Source organism: Gracilinanus agilis, chromosome 6, assembly GCF_016433145.1.
Source record: "Gracilinanus agilis isolate LMUSP501 chromosome 6, AgileGrace, whole genome shotgun sequence".
Taxonomy (NCBI): domain Eukaryota; kingdom Metazoa; phylum Chordata; class Mammalia; order Didelphimorphia; family Didelphidae; genus Gracilinanus; species Gracilinanus agilis.
Genome location: NC_058135.1, coordinates 233,752,122 through 233,767,915, shown reverse-complemented (window position 1 = coordinate 233,767,915; position 15,794 = coordinate 233,752,122). Strand labels below are relative to the sequence as shown.

At 38.2% G+C, this 15,794-nt stretch overlaps 1 protein-coding gene across 1 annotated transcript in view; it reads right to left on the bottom strand.

Moving 5' to 3' along the window:
- The window catches only part of SOX6 (SRY-box transcription factor 6), a 676,476-nt gene that overhangs the window by 518,389 nt on the left and 142,293 nt on the right, over positions 1-15,794 (bottom strand). The gene's annotated exons all lie outside the window — the stretch shown is intronic.

The following is a 15,794-nucleotide window of genomic DNA, read 5'->3' as shown; positions in this document are numbered from 1 at the left end:
GGAAGGGAGGAAGGAAGGAAGGAAGGAAGGAAGGAAGGAAGGAAGGAAGGAAGGAAGGAAGGAAGGAAGGAAGGAAGGAAGGAAGGAAGGAAGAAGAGGGGGGAAAGGGAAAGGAAGGAGGGAGAGAAGGAAGGGAGGGAGGAGGGAAGAGAGGGGAGAGAAGAGAGGAGAGAAGGAAGGAAAAGAAAACTATGCAACTGCCTCCAATATGGATGACAGATTTCCAGCAGAAAGGGATCTCAGAGGTCATATACTCATTTTACATATTTCGCAGCAAAGGACCAACGAATTATAGGAGCTTGCTGAAAATCTCACAGGGAATAAGTGTCAGATTTGGAGTTAAAACCCAAGTCCTCTGTCCTAGAATCTTTCCACTAAACCACATTGCTTCTTACTGATTGGAGATCATATCTATTCCAGACTCACTCTTTAAAAAACACAATAGTTAAAGACCTGCTGAAATTTGGGATCAAGCAAAAGACATAGGTGACTAACAAATGACAAGCACATTTGGGTGAGACAGATAAAGGGCACTTACAAAGTACTATTAATTTGTCATTAAGTTTTCATCTACTTCCTCCCAGGGGTTCCATTAAATGCAAATGGTAGCCACAGCTTTGATCAGGAGCTTTCCTTGTGCTCCCTAAACTATCCAATCACATAAAAATAGGCTAATAAAACTTCTTTACTTTATTTCTTCTTCCTCACAATTAAAATATCTCTATCATCCACAAAGACAATAGTTTCCTTTTCCATCATCTTGCTTTACTTTCTGTCCCTCCAATCTACCTTTAATACCACTGACAAAGGGTATTTTCTTATGTAAAATATGATCATATCTTTCATCTATTGAAAAATATTTGGCTCTCCCTGCTGTCTACCAAAGAAATTTCAAACTCTCTCCATAGTTTAGTGCTTCTCTCCATTTATAGATTTGTTTTATATGTATATATGTATATTTTATATTGTATTATATATGTATGTATACACACACATATATATAACTACATAGATATGTCAAATAAATCTCTATCTCCCCTATCTCAAATATGTCCAATGTTTTCCTGTCTCAATGCCTTTCCTTCCATTATCCCCTCTGCTTCAAATGTCCTCCCTCTCAACCTCTGCCTGTCAAATACCCACTCATCCTTGGAAAGTCCAACTCAAGAGACACTATCTCCAGGAAATATTTCTTGATCTCATTGGTCAAAAATGATGCTTCCCTCTTAGAACCTATTTATGACTTATTTAACTTCGTTTATTTTGTTTCATAATTCTATAATGTACATATGTAATTGCCATATAGATCTGTTTGGGTATTCTTTTCCTACTACTACTATAAGCTTCCTAAAGGCAGAGATCATGTCTTTCATAAACTTTACATCTTGCTAGTACCTAGCACATTGCTTGGCATATACTGAAAGCAATTAATGTGTGTTGAATGAATAACAAATCTCCATCTTCCCTTGTCACAATCTATTCTCTGCCTGTTAGGGCTACTCATAGTACCTTTCCTCTTCTTAGGCTTCTCATTCCCAAAAGTAAGCAACTAGAATCTAAAAGAGAAGTGATAATCCATGTCAAATCAGCCACAGTCTCCCATATGATAAAAGTTTAGAATTGAGTTGAATTTGTTACATTCCAGGTTCCTAGGTTTTTTAAGTGTTATGTGTTATCAAGTGATAACCAATGTATAACCCAGTGGAATTGCTTGTCAGATCTGGGAGGGGGGAGGTGAGAGATGAGGGAGAAAAAAATAAATCACATAACCATGGGAAAATATTTTAAAATTTAAAAAATGGAATTAAAAAATAAAATAAAAATAAAAATGTATTATATGGATTGTGCAGTAAAAAGAGAATTGGATTTGGAATCCAAAGTACCGGTTCTACTTCTGGCTCTGCCATTTACTATCTGGGTAATTTTGGGCAAGTCCCTATATGAATCTGGGGTTCTTTTTCTCTACTTGTGAAAGTGGAGCTTTGGATTAAATTATCTGTAAGGTTTCTTCCAGCTCTGATGCTCTAGAATTCTATAAAAAGATCACTAGCTTCAAGGGAGGTGCTATGTACCTTAAGCTCATGAACTACTGCCTTTACCTTGTTCTGATACTGACTGGGAGGTAAGAAGGAGGAGAAGCAAGAGGAAGGGTGGGAAGGAAGATACAGACCTCCATCATTTCATCCATACAAGGAACTCCTTGTACTGTGAGGAAATGCCCTCCACCACTGCAGATGGAGACTGTCCTAAAACATCAAGTCTTAGTTGGCTAGAGTCTTAAGTGGTTAAAATAACTGGCCTAAAGTCATACAGACAGTATGGATGTATCAGTGACTGGTCTTGACTACATGTCTTCTTGATTGTGAAGGCAGCCCTTCCTCCATCTGCCAGGTCGTCCCTCTGGAAAGCCTTGGAGGAGTAGCAATTCTTGATAGAGTCACTCTAGTCAGTAAAAGACATTTAAGAAATGGCTTCCATGGACCAGAGGTACAAGCTATGACTAAGGAACAAAGAGAAGCTGAGCAGCTAAAGGACAGTAAAATTTATAACCCTAGTGATCTTAAACTAGTGCCCTAATCAACTGGTCTAACAAGTAATAATAGAAGTACTAGGATTCTTCTTTCACCTACATGGAATCAAAAAGGGAAGCAGAAAGGGACAGAAGGGGTATTAGATCTAGAATCAGGGAGTGTGGGTTTGAATCTCTGCAGCATATTATACAGGATGTCCCATAAGTCTTAGTGACATTTTAAGTTATATAAAGCTATTAAAGTTTAAAACTTTTCTAAGACTTTGGTAACATGCAGTATGTGTAAGGTTGAGGAAGCTGTTCAACTTCTTAGATATACATTGTTTCCTCATTTGTAAAATGAGTGAGCTGGGCTATATCAGAGCTGTCAAAAAACTATCACCCATCCTACAACACTCTGGGATGTAGTCCAAACCAGATTAAAATGTAATTGGGAAATACTTAACAAAATTAATGAAAATACAATAAAACATAGATGATGTCAATGTGTGGCTTTCTAAGTCAATATGCCACCCACAGGAATTCTTTTAGTGGCTCTGGTTTCTATTTGCATTTGACACCAATGAGCTAAATGACCTCTAAAGTCCTTCATGTTCTAAATCTAGAAAAACTCTTCCATTGAAATCATCCTTTGATGCATCTTCCCACGGTCTTCTAGTTATAACAGACAGTGTTCGACTCAGAACGAGCAAGATCTAAATTCAAATCCTATTTCAGACTCTTGACTAGCTGGGTAACTCTGGGCAAATCTCTCAGACTTAATTTTCTTATCTATAAAATAGACATAAAATAGCATCTATCTTTCAAGGTTGTTGTGAGCATCAAATGAGATAATATCTACAAAATATTTTGTAAACTTTAAAGTGCTATATAAATGCTAGCTATTATTGTTATTATTCATTCACAAAAGCTATGCCAATAGAGAATAAGCTCTGGTCATCCTGAAAAGTCTTTGAATACAGTTCCCAATGAGGGACACTATGTTTATCATCCAACCTGGCTAAGGGTTGCTGCCACAAGGCTGACCACCAAGTGATGAATTTCTTTGGCCCCAGCCAGCGACTCCTAAAATTTAGAGCGGCAGTGGGTGGGCTCAGTGGACAGAGAGCCTATACTAAAGAAATCACTGATCTTGCATAGTGTCAAAGAACCCTAAAAATTAATAGCTTATTCACATCGTAAAATGTGAAGGAACTGAATTTCAGGGACTCTTCCTTGCGTTGGTTTAGGGCAGTAGACTCTATGGAGTGATTTGAGCTTCCAGGAATAAGCCTGCTTCATGAATGATTGATGGCAGGTTGATCATGCAGTAGATTCCAAATTGGTCTCCTTGCTTTGAGTTTCTCATTTTCCAATTTCTCCTCCGAACAACTGCCAAAAAGCATTTTCCTAAAGCACAGGTCTAACCACATCACTCCCCTGATCAAAAACTAAAGTGTTTCCCTATTGCCTCTGTGATAAAATACAAAATCTTTAGACTGGCATTTACACAAATCACATCACAAATTTGCATCAACCAACTTGTTTCTGAGTTATTTCATGTTACTCCTCTTCAGGCACTCTGCATGCTAGCCAAATTGGCCTACTGGCTGCTCCCAGAACTCAAAATGTCATTTCCATCTTGCATGCCTTCATTCAGGCCTCAAACACACTCCCTCTGCACTGGTAAGTCTTAGAATTCTGAGTTTCCACTGATCTACTTCTAGACAAGTTGTGGCATATGACTGTGATGGAATACTACTGCGCCATAAGAAATGATGAGCAGGTTAATTTTAAAAAACATGGAAAGACCTACATGAAATTATGAAGAGTGAAATGAGCAGGACCAAGAGAACAGTAAATACAGCAAAAGAAATATTGTCTGAAGAATGACTCCAGAGAAAGAACTGATAAATAGAAATGTCATCATTTTAAATGTGCATATATGTTTTTCTCCAATAATGCCTTCTCTAATAGGGGGAGGAAAGGAAGGGAGAGAAGGAGTTAACTGGCGTTTTAATGTAACAAATAAATAAACAAATTAAATTTAATTTAAAATAAAAAATTCTGGTCATGTTAAGGATAAGGTCATGAACTTCTTCCTGGATGAAATAGTTGATGATCCTCTCAGCAACTGTATTTTTTCTCCCTTCAAATCATCTTCTATTTACTTATTCATATAAACTGTAAGCTTCTTGAAAGGATGAACTGTTTTCCTTTTTGCTTTATACTCCTTATAATTAACCCAGTCCCTTGCGCAAATCAGAAACTTAAATAATTTTTTTCAATTAATTGAATCATTTATCTTCATATATGATCATTCCACCTAAGTAGCATTGGCAAGTGCTCAGTTTTACTCTTCAATACATTCTAATAAAATAAAAAATAAAGGAAATAAGGATTAAAAAATGTGCCCTACTCAATGGATCTTAGTTTGATAAAGAGAACAGATGGTTATTATGGATCTTGAACATCTTTATTCTGTGGATTTGACACGTGTCTAAATGGTGGTATGGAGGTGTGTTTCACCCACAGTCTCTTCATGTATCAGTAGCTGACACAAAAATGAACTCCAAGCCTGAAGAAACCTGAGGCAGGATTTGATCTACAGCTTCACAGCACACCTTGTCAGTGGGGGCAGCACCCAAAAGAAAGGTCCAAAGGAATCCTTCCTCTGGACACCATCAAGTATAGATACTAGCCATGGGAAAATTTTACCTTTTAAGTCAAGACTCCCTCATCTTGTTTTACACAATTTAAAGTTTGCAATCCACATCAAAGCCTGTGGGGAAATGAGTGGAATCCTAAGGCCAAGTGAATAAAGACATTTTCACACTGAGAAAAGTGAAGGCATATGTAGTTCTCATCCTTTCTGAACAGAACAGTAGGACGGTTTCCATGCATATGAGCAGAAATACACACTTGCAAAAGCCTGAATCCTACATAAAACAATTAAATGGCCTCAAGTCAAGTATCTCCTCCTCCAGCCAGCCTTCCCTGATCACCCAAGTGATCACCTTCACCCTCAAAATGACTTTGTATTCATTTTTTGTATATGTAATCAGAGGAGCTATATGGATAATCCAGACAAATTCTCTAGTTGTTTTCCTCCAGTAGAATATAAGTTCCTTGAGCAGCAGGGACTGTCTCATTTTTATCCCCAATGTATAGCATCATGATTAGCAGAGAACAGGTACTTAATCTTCTGAATCAAATATATGTATCTGGTATATTTACAAGCAAAGTATCCCAAAGGTCTTAGAGTCATCAGAAGATTTTAATAAGACCATGCACTAGGACTTTGGGGATATCCTGTATGTACACCTGTATGTGCATAAAGGCTCTAATTTTCTTGCCTATAAAAATACTCATTTTATATTATAAAGCCACAAAAGACAGAAATCACATCACATTCATGTACGACTCTCAGCAGAACACAGAATGATCCAGAAGATCTGAAGGATTTTAGTAGGTTTTCTTTAATGGCCTTAAATGATATGGCTACCAGTGACCATATTATTTTTAAATGATCATTACTATTATTATATTTCATCATAATAGCACGTATCTTTATGGCTCATAAAGGATTCTTATCCACATCAGACCTATGAGTGCAAATATTATCTTCATTTGACAGATGAGGAAATTGATCTCAGACAGGCTATGATTTGCCTAAGACCTTATAACTAGTTAAATAGTAAAGCCAGACTAAAACTCAGGTGTCCCGACATTCAGTTCAGAGCTCTGCCTCAAACCCTGCTACCTTACACCATATTCTGAGATCTCACTATTGGGCTGAGTTTGGGAGTCCTGACCCTGTGTTCAATGAAGCTTAGATCCGGCACACCTGCCTACTTTTAAACTCTCCTTAGGAGCAGCATCACACAGTCATTGCCAACATAATGGTAAGTTAACCTATCTCCACTTATAACAGTATAGATGCAAAGGTTTATTTATACTCAATGTAACAGGAAACTGCATGGTTCAATACCAGATTTAGGGTTAAATCTTCAGGTTTCTCAAAGATGATTCAACAGTCAACAAAAATTCAAAGGGCTTTGAGGTAGAGAGTATAATTTTTCAGAAAGATAACCATTTAAACTGGAGGTTCTTAACCTGGGGTCTGAGAACTTGTTTTGCTTTTATTTTAGATATTTCAAAAAGTATATTTCAATATAATCTGCTTCCTTTGTAATCCTATGTGTTTCATTTTATGTATTTAAAAGCATTCAGAGAATGAATTCAGAGGCTTTGGTAGATTTCCACAGGAATCCTTGATAGAAATGGTAAAGAACTTATGCTTTAGACACAACTGATATTGGACTAGGCAAGCAATCTAAGTCAGTCATAATCACTCAACAACTAAAGAGGTTTGGACACACAACTTAGCAAATCTCCAGACAAAGAAAAAGATCATGACTTTTGGAAGGAAGGAAGGAAGGAAGGAAGGAAGGAAGGAAGGAAGGAAGGAAGGAAGGAAGGAAGGAAGGAAGGAAGGAAGGAAGGAAGGGCAAGGGATACTTTTCAAATTCCTACCTAGACTTCAAACCTCCTCCTTCAAGAGCCTTCCCTAATCACATCACCTCTTCTCCCCAAAGGAATATGATCTTTCTCATCTCTGAATCCCCTAATACTATGTACCCCTCTCACAGCACTTTCATTGTTCTTCCTTGTTTCCTCATTGTCTGCCTGCCTTATTTCTCCTACTAGACTACAATCTCCTTGAGGACAGAAGCTCTGTATTATTTATATTCCCAGAGTTGAATACACTACTTTGTGCAAAATAGATGCTTAACAAACATTGATGGAATTTTAATTAATTCATTTTCTTGATGTGTGCATGTGTGTGTGTGTGACTGACTTGGAAAAATCTGTCTAGGATTCAAGCTAAAGCATGCTATCTGGACTCTCCCTACTGAAAAAAATAATTTCCCCCCCAGAAATCTTAGCAACAGGAGAGAAGAGGAAGGGGAGGAGGAGAGTAAACTACCTTCACAGAGACTCATTCATATAGAATGGTACATAGGCTTAAGCAATTGATAGCTCCACTTCTTACCTAAGATGTGGCCTAAGAATTTCAGTGGCCGCATTTTTTTTTGCATGGTCAAAATGTTCTCAAACAATTTCTCCAATGTCTGACGCACATAAACAAGTTTTCCTTCAAAACCAGGCATGATGGTCATTTTTTCCTCCTTTTTCTCTTCAACAAACACAGTTATTGTGGAAAACGAAAGGAAAATTCCACTCTTCATTCATGTTTGAGCTCCTCTGTCCCACTAGAACATCATATCCTGGCCAGTAATGTAGCATAAGATGTAATTCTACTTATGTCTATTTTTTTTCCCTTAAAAAGAAGCCTGTTTCAAGTCTTTAGTGTTTTCAATAGACTGTCTGCTTTTTACCCTCTCCCACTGCTCTGGGTTTTTGTTTTGTTTTTGCTTTTCTTGAGAGCAAGAAATCAGTCTCAATCCGTATTAATAAAAATGTGCCACGACTGATTTACAATTCAAGGCTTCTTTTACTTTGCCTTTGGGCTATAAAGTTTGATAGGTTCCTTTTCACAGCCATTTCTTTCCATGACCCAAACTTAAAGTGTTGCTAGGACTGAGGCAAAGGGTTAACAATTCAGAGGATAACCCAACATTAGGAAAATCATCAGGCATAGGACTTACCTTCCTAATGGTCTCATGGTAGCAAGCCCTGGGTTTTATATCCTGAAGCATAAGCTTAGTTCTTCTTTGTAAGTGAAGGTGACAATTTCAGCTCCTCCTCCCTCCAAAACAAACAAACAAACAAATACTTTCTCTAATGGAAACCAGAAAATAAGAATCGATGGACTTTTAATAAACTGAACAGCCATCAGCCCACTTGGCCCAGATAATTCTTTTGTTGTTGTTTTTTGGTTTTCTTTCTCTCTCTCTCTCTCTCTCTCTCTCTTTCTTTCTTTCTCTCTCTCTCTCTCTCTTTCTTTCTTTCTTCCTTTCTTATTCACAGAATGACCTGGTATCTCTTGGGCTCTAACACACTTAGAGGATTTCAAGTTAATTAACTCAGAAGTATTTTTAGGTACTGCTAGATGCTGGAAATACAGAAACAAAAGCATTTCTGCCCTCAAGAAGCTTATATTCTTGAGAGAAATGTTAGATATAGATAAGAAAGTCCAAAATTAATACAAAGTCACTAAGAAAGGCAGAGTTATCAACGGGGGGGGGGGGGGGGTGGAGAATGAGGAAAGGTTGATTTGGAGTCCTTGATAAATGGGAGATACATTTACTGCCCAGAGACTTTCCAAGTTAAAGGCAGAATGGGCATATAAGATAGCCTTTTCTTTTTCTTCTTCTTCTTCTTTTTTTTTTTAATGATCCCGCTAGAAGGGTAGGATTCTATGAATCAAGCAGTGGTTTAAGATGAAGAAACGAAAAGTTAATCCCATTAATAGGGTTGAATACATCTTCCTCCCCACATTCCAGAAATTCAGGTTCTTACAAATAGGAGTCTCTAGAAGGTGCCGCAGGAAATGTCTATGATCCTGACAGCTCTTCAGCTTTGCCAAGTAGAGGGAAAGGAAGGGTAAAATCAACCACAGCTTTAGTACTGGGGCTTTCTGTGGTCTAAATCAATCTCCATATTTTTCTGTTTTTCTTTCCTAATAGAGTATGGAGAGTGGAAAGGAGTAAAGATAGGAGGGGGCACAAAGTCAGCATCATGTTTCAACCTAAGCAATGTGGTGGTCAGTAGTCAATCAATCCAAAAGAATGGTGAACAGACAGGAGCCAGATCAGCCATGCTAAGCAGCTTGATCACTGTACAGAGATGCATAGTCTTACTCCATGGGAGGCTCACTCCCAATGGTTCAGTAGAGATTGGAGAGATCTTTGCTCGGACATTTAGGAGTTTGGTTTCACAGTTGACTCCTGGCCAGAGCAATTTACATACTGGGGAGTCCTACTTGTCAGGTACCCAACTATATTACCAAGATAACAGTCAAATTTTTCCCTTGGAAGACATAAAGTCGGCTGACTTTTCAGTTTGCCAAACTTTTTTCAAACACTCTGGATTCAGAAAAATACAAAGTTTATGTTGCCAGGCACTTTTCCCCTTCTACTTTCAGTCTATGTGTGTTCTAAAGGAAACTAAATTCTTTCTGACTCATTTGCCCGTAACTCATCAAACCGTTGTTTTCTAACAGCCAACAGCCAAAAGCTTTGGAGCCATTTTAAACCCACTCCCACTCCCAGCCGATTTTTTTTCCCCTTAGCAACTGAAAAATTCACTTTTCCATTATGCAAATAGGAAGCCAAACTGAAAAGTTTTAGTGCAAACTGTGCAATGTTTAGAAAAAATATCCATGTGGCAAAGGGACTTTTCCATTCCTAAGATGTCTCAAAAAGATGGCATATAGGGAAACAACTCTGAGATGATTATTGGGGCATTATCACTATCATCTCTGTCTCCTGTCCTAGGCAGCATTATAATTGTGCCCAAATCTTACATCAAATAAAAATGTGACATGGCAGAGTTTTCAATGATTCTAGCATGATCACTAGAAATGCAGTTATTCTTGCCAGTGCTACAATTCACCCAAAGGGAGAGGAGTCCTGGGCGAGCTAGACTCTTTCTTCTTGCCTGTAGTTCACAGATCTACCTTTAAAAACTGGCCTCTTCCCACTCAAACCTGTGAGTTGTGCTTGGCCAATCACTTTAGATTTGCTCATGCTGAGGAGAATAGAGAGCAAAGGTTTCTGGAAATGGAAAGGGCCTCTGGGGGACCACAGTAGGAAAGGTCTTTAGGGAATATGATCCAACCATTCCAAACCTGAGTGCTATGGCCAACCAAGGCCAAAAAGCAGTAGCCAATTTGCTCAGATGCTGTTTGACTAATGGAGAGGTGGGCTACTTTTGATTCTTTTCAGCCAGTCACGTTGGAACTTCAAGGTCCTTTCTGTCATCATTTATAGCCAAGTAGAAAGTTCAATCAACAAGGCTACTTGGATCACTTCTAGGCACAAAAGTGTTACACCCAGAATGGGAAATTCTGTCATTCTGTTCTCTTTCTCCAGTAACCCAGGCAAAGAGCTGGAGAAAGTATATATTTTCCTGAATGTATAAAGGCTTAAGGAGACTTTTCAGTAGCTGAGAACCCAAGCTCTACGTGTGTTTGTTCTGAAAAGCACAAATGATGACCCAGATGCTTTTCAGTTTGTGAGCTATGCTGAACATATTAAATCCATTTCTAAGTTTCTTGGTTTGACTGAATCTCATCAGTAATCCTTCCTTATTCTATTGAAGACATGAAGAAACTGCGGTTGGAAGACTATCTGCTCATGTGTCTTTCTCCTCTTTTAAATGAAACTTTCCCCTTCCCAAGCTATTGAGACATATGGTCCTTCTTGGTGTGTTTGGACACCATGTTCCATCTGATGGGGAACCATGATCACTGGGCTATGGCTAGCTCTCAGTTTGGTGGTTGCTTTGACTCATTTTTAATGTTATTAAAATAATTTTGTTGCAGGAAAAATATGCATGTAATATATATACATATATGTATGTTTACATGTACATATAAGTGTATATGTGTGTGTATATATACATATAAATATACATATATATATACATATATATATATATATCCCCGCTCCTTCCCATGAAACATTGTGGATATAAGGACATAAGCAGTGAAAAGAACTCAGAATTTGTCATCAAAGAACTTAGATTCAAATACTGATTTTGTAAATCACTACCTGTGTGTCCCTGAGCAAGTTAACTTAATCTCTCTGTACCCATTTCCTCATTTGTAAAAAATGACAATGTTGGGCTCAAAGACCTCCAATCTGTAAGTCTTTAAATGTATGATACCTCTATGAATACCCTTTCTCTGCTCCCTCCCAGTTGCATATAATCAATCATCATGATGATGATATTAGCTAACATTTGTATAGTTCTTTAAGGTTTGCAAAGCACATTACAAATATCTCATTTTATCCCAACAACAACCGTAGAAGGTCAGTGCTAGTATCTCTATTTTATAGATGAGGAAACTGTAACAGGCAGAGATGAAGTGACTTGCCCAGGGTCTCCCAGTTAGTAGTTTGTGAAGCTATTTGGACTCAGGTCTTTCCTGCTCCCCTCAGATCAGTTCTCTTTCTCCACTGTGTCAACTCTATTGCCTTGGGCTGCATCAAGAGCAAGTATTTCTTGGCTCTCCAAAACTCCAAATTCTTTTCTCATAGAAATATTGTCAATGGTAGCTGGATTCTCAGGTTAGCCCATAAAAGTCCATCTAACATATGACATAGCTAAACTGCAGTAGGTTATTCTATTGAAGACATGGAGAAACGGCAGTTAGAAGATCATTTGCCCACCTGCCTTTCTCCTCACAACCTAACCCCCATTCATGACATATTTTTTATTTTTTTCTGCAATAAAAAGTACATTCTATATTCCAAACACCTTGCAAACTTTTAGCATCTCATTTATGAGCCATGGACCACCTAATCTTGCAACATGTAAACACATACACGTGCATATATACTCTTTTCAAAGAAGTTTTCTCTCATTTTGGCACACGTATACAAGATCTGATTCTTCTCCTTAGAGCAGTAGCACTGAAGATTTAGGCCATGGAAATAACAATATACAATCTAGGTAGCCAATCCTCTGCCCTCTTTAAGTAAACCTCATGGTTCTTCTAGGAAAAGAACTTTAATAGAAAATGGTAGCAAGTGTTAAATGTGAAAGTTACCAATTACTGCCTCATTGGCTATACCTGCAGTCCAGGAATTTTAAGTACTTGGGAACATTTTATAAGCTGAATGAATAGATAATTAACATTAGCTATGGCCTATTATTAATATGTTGGCAGCAAGAATGATCTCCCTATGCCAATTCTGTATAATATAGGAAATGAAGAAAATATCAACAGTTTCCAAGATTATTACTGCCTTCCCATCAATCTAAGTAGCTCAGACACCTCCTGGCCCAAAGTGTCTAAGTCGAGTGCACTCAGGGAAGTTTAACCCAAATGTGAGCTTATCCATCACATGTGTCAGTGAGGTAACCAAATGCACACTTACCCATCTGTGCATCTCATTACCTTATTTTCATCTATGAGCAAGACTGCATAGATCCATAAGCAAAATCCACTGTGCAAAGCCTTTAACAGCTGGCATCAGAACTTTCCATGAAGTCACCATAGGAACTGTGTTCCTAGGTGCCCAAGAGATATAGAGCAAATTCAAAGATTCAGAGCAAACTAGTTCATCTTGGGAAGACAGGTTCTGCTGACAGGAGATGACGGTATCAGGAGGAAAAAGTGGATGCAAAGACGTGAGTGTTTGCGGGAAAGAGAAACCATAGACTTGCTGTCAGGAAGTAGGACAGAATTTCACTTGTCTAAAAAAGCTGAAAAACATCAGGACTTCTGATGAAATCATAGGGAACATAACCGAATTGTGAACCAGCTGGATCTCACTATTATTTTTCAAGTGTTTGGACTTTGTAATATTTTGATGGAAGCATCCAGGCTAGCACTGATTGCATCTTCTTCACCTTCTCTCTGGTCTACTAGGGTAGGAATTTCACAGCCATTGTCACCCCCTTGGTGCCCCACTCCACACTTCCCAAGACCTTTTCCCTGGAGAGATGTTCTCTCCAACACCACAGAGGCCATGTCATTCACTCATCCTTTGCCTGTCCCTGTCACCTATCTCCTGCCATCATCAATCTCTTTTCCCCAGCTTGCTGCATAGCCTACAGCAGCTTCCAATCATAGATGTTACAGGTTATAACAACAGGACTGCCAATCACAACAGCTAGTGCAATGAAAAACTCAAGGTCCACTTGCATCGATAGGAATGCCTCATCATAATGGGTAGTATGCATTCTAAGCAATTGTGACAGCCTCTCCCAGGGAAGGGTGCATACCGTATGTCCATGGGTGTTGTGTGCATAACAAGTGAGGGTTTCATAGAATGCTGACGTTATAGGATGCTGCTGGTATCTATGCACATACCTGTGTACCCCGAATCTCAACTAAGGCAGCTGGTAGCTCATTTTGTAGAGCACTGTAACTTGAGTCAAGAAGCCCTAAATTAAAATCTGACCTCATACATTTACTAGCTCTATGACCCTGGGAAAATCACTTACCCTCTTTCAGCCTCAGTTTCCTTATATGTAAGATGGAGATAATAAGAGAAATCTCACACTTGTTGTGAGGATAAAATAATATTTATAAAGTGCCTCTAAACCCTAATTTAATAAAGTGCCTCATAATAATTTAATAAAGTTTTAATAATTTAATAAAGTGCCTTCACTTATAAACTGACTCCTAAACCTTAAAGCATTATGTCTATACCAACTATTAATAATTTTTTTCCTTAAAGGATGTCCTACAGAAAAACTATCCTATGGCATTCTATAATCCAAATTCCTTTCTTTGAATGGTTATATATCTAGAACAGACCTCTTTCTCAGGAGGATCATGGGGTGATCAAAAAGAATCACACATAAGACATGGGAATAAGATTATGCTGTCTCTTTGCACCTACTTTAATAAAAGCCTGGATGTGAGATCTGTTTGGGACAGATAAAATCTTCCATGTGGGAGCATTCCCACACTATACCTCTTCACACCTAAAACTTGGCTTCGGTATTTAAGTTCCCTTACTTTTTATGCCCTTTCCATTTCAAACAAGCTTTCTGAATAAAATTCGGAACTTGAGTATTCCAATAAAGGAAAACTTTTGACCATTTTTCTGTTCAGATCTTATCTTTGTCAATCAGCCATACCACATTCTACTGGGGATAGCCTTATGAAGAGAATGTGAATAAATCCAACATTGGCCAATTTTAGGGTACTCTTGATAAGGGCTAAAATGCCTAGACAGTAGGAGTCTAGAATGTCCATTCTTAAACCTTTGGGGGTTCATAGAGAGATCTCAGGAGAACCATGAACTTTGATAGGAAGAAAATGACATACTTATTTTTCCTAACTTCTACCTGAAATTTAGCACTTCCTTCATTTATTTTAAAGCATTATTCTAAAATGGGATCCATGGGCTTCATTAGGGAGAGTTTAAAGGGGTCTATGATACAAAAAAGGTTAAGAACTCTATGGACTAGAGGTTCTGGGTAATGCAAAGATCATGTCTAGTGATTTAAACAGGTATATGATAAAAGTAACTTCAATTGCTATGCAGAAGCTTTTTATTTTCTCTGAAAAGGGAGTAGGAGAGAAATTGTATGAGAACTATGCTGCAGAGGGCATGAGACAGACACAGAAATATCAGCTGGCCCGCCATAAAGAAATTCTTCCAGATTAGAGGACAGTGTCCCAGATTCTGTGGACTGTGGAGACAGTATGACATAATGAAAAGTGTAGTCAATTTGGAATCAGAAGACTCTGCCATTTACTTGCTGGAGTACTTTGGACAAGTCCCTTCACCCTCCACCCCTGGCCTCAGTTTCCTCATCTGTAAAATAAAGGAATTGGATAAGATAACCTCTAAGGTTTTTTTAACTCTAAGTCTATGATCCTTAAATCTTAGCACATACACACACACACACACACACACACACACACACACAGCCCTTCTATCTTCTTTGGATATCCCAGACAATCCATGAAGAATATCCTACAAAAGTGAGAGATGAACGAAGACATTCCATGGCAGGTAAAGGCATTTGCTTCCACTAAAATAATTATTCTTCATTGTCCTTGCTCTCATGGCATAAACAGTCCTGTTGATGACATTCAATGAAATGCAGCCTTTATTCCCATATTCCTGACATCCAGAGATACATAACTCACTCAGTTCTCATGAATTATTTGCTCTGAAGTCACGAGTGTTTTATTTTTTTAGAATGCCATCACCAACTGCGCAGAACAGTTAAGTGACTGGGGAGAAATGGGAATGTCATTACTCCAGGCTACCTACCCTTATTAGAAGACCCAGGCAAAGAGCTATCACATGAGCCAGGTGAAGGAAGTGGCTTCGCTTCCATTTTCCAAAGTTAAAATTCTACACTGTTTGATTTCTAGGTAGCATCTGTAATTGCACATGAGGACCTATCTCCAAACCTCAGCCAACTTGTCAGGGACTTGCCCATGAAAGGATGGAGGCATCGCAATCCCGGGTACTACCAAATAATTTTCCCAACTCTAATTCATTAGTGACTTATTCCAAAAACATATGAATACTTACAAGATGGTTAATCCTCATTAAAAACTAAGATTACATGACATAATTACATGTAAATAAGAAAAATGAATTAAACTCTTACCCTT